Source organism: Brassica oleracea, chromosome C4, assembly GCF_000695525.1.
Source record: "Brassica oleracea var. oleracea cultivar TO1000 chromosome C4, BOL, whole genome shotgun sequence".
Taxonomy (NCBI): Eukaryota; Viridiplantae; Streptophyta; class Magnoliopsida; order Brassicales; family Brassicaceae; genus Brassica; species Brassica oleracea.
In genome coordinates, this window is record NC_027751.1 from 11271395 (window position 1) to 11273583 (window position 2189).

Here is a 2189-nt window from a genome sequence, read left to right on the forward strand (position 1 = left end):
TCGATAGACACTGTAGCAAAAAATCGGGAGTTATTGTAGCAGCGGCACTGTAACAGACACTGTTCATCGAAAAAAAAAATTGAATAGGTTTTATTAGTTATCTATTACTAACTTGTAGTGTTTTATTTATGTTAGGTAAAAGGAAAAGATCTGAGGAAGACAAGTTTGCAAGAGGATCAACGATGGCTGCGCAGCATCGATCGATAGAGCATCACTAGCATCGATCAATCGCCACTTAACTGTGTCGATCGACAGAGCTTCAAGAGTATTGATCGCCACTTAACTGTGTTGGTCGGCACTCACATTAAAGTCAGGCATACCGTTTTTCTTGGTTACATATTGTCCTTATGATTTATTACCCCACCAATCTTAGACTGTATAACACTAGAGATAGTGTTATTTAAGTCTGGGGGAGGTTCAACTAATATTGTGTTTTAGTTAGTAAAAAAAAAATATACTATTTATGTTGGTTTTTAATTATTGCAGGTCATAAAAAAAAAGAACAGAGTAAACGATTGCCATCTGTATCGACCGACGCGAACCTGTCGACATCGATCGATACAGCTTTACCTGCGTCGACCGATATCAACATCCTTACATCGGTCGACATTCATTCTGGTCTGGTATATCGTTCTTACTTGCTACATTGAGTCCTTATGATTTATTTCTAACCATAGCTCCGACTGAATTAACACTAGGGACAGTGTAGTTTAAGTCTGAGGGGAGGTCTACTGATATTAGTGTGTTCATGAGTCTTATAAAAATGCTTTCTAAAGAGTTTTATTAAGTCAAGAAGGGGATAATGGACTTATTAGATATTGCTTGTTATCTAACCACTCTTTAGCACCATTCTAGACTTATTGATTGCAGATAGTACTAAAGATACTAAAGTGGATCAACTTGTCAACTATTCACACTTGCTGAGATTGTTTGAAGGAACCAAAGCTGACCTCCAACACTAAACCTGACACAACTGCTTATCTTGGGGCTTGGTATACATGGGATCGGATTCTTCAAACAAGTCTGGAAGGTAAAGCCTTGTGTAGATTTATCACATTTTCTCTCTCTATTTCGACCCTAGATTTAACGGTAGAGATATTTATTTAAAAAAATCAAAAAAAAAATCAAAAAAAAAAAATACATATATATAATAGGTGTTAGTTATGTGGAATCCGTACAGGACTTGGTGGCTACAACTATTAAGGCTTGCTTCATAAGAATTCCAACAAAAAGAATTCGAACGGAACTTGGTGGCGGTAATCATCAAGGTTCGATTTATATGAATTCTTGGATATAGGTCAAAAAGAAGTGAACAGGACTTGGTGGCAACCACCATTAAGGCTTGATTCATGGAAGCCTATCCAATCTTGGTTAATGATCTTGCAATATAATCAGACTTTGACTAAAGAGAGAAATTACTAGAGAGAAAAGATAGGAAGTTACGTTTACTTGCAGATCCATATACTTGTTTGAAAATCCTTGCATCTTGTGATCGATACTCCCAAGGTAAAGCCTGCACTTTTATTTATGCTAAGAAATGAGGTTGGTAGAGGGGAATGTCAGGCAGGATTTGCTAAGTTGTTGGCTAGGTGAATTTGGTTGCTTAGCTAGGATATGGTATAATGTGCTTTTGTGATTAGGACTTCTTAGATGTGGATTGCAATATTGTAGAGGTGATGATTCTAAGTTTTAAATCATGTGAGTCCCTGCTGTTTTAAAACCTCTTTCAGAGAGACTGTCTGTTTGTTTTGCTTGAGGACAGACAAAATGATAAGTCTGGGGGAGTTGATAGACCATGGATTTTACCCACTTTTTGACATGGTCTATAAGTGTTTTAATATATATTTACTACTATATAGAGTCTATTTAGAATATTTACAGGTTCAGGTACGTTCTGGAGAAATATGGTGATTTTGAGATGCAGAACTTCACAGACGTGTCAGATGTCTAGATATGGAAGGAGACCTTTACACCGTTAGATTGAGACCATATTTTGGCACAAGATATATATTTGAGTTAGCTTTCCAATGCCACTGGTTTGACGTCAATCATCATCCTATAGCAGAAGTTATGCATGTTTTACTGAGGAGTGGTCATTCTGCCTCGCGAGAGGAAGCTGTCGAGAAGAGGAACGTATGTCGATCGATTCAGAACTCATGATATCGATCGATATGGATGCCAGAATGCGG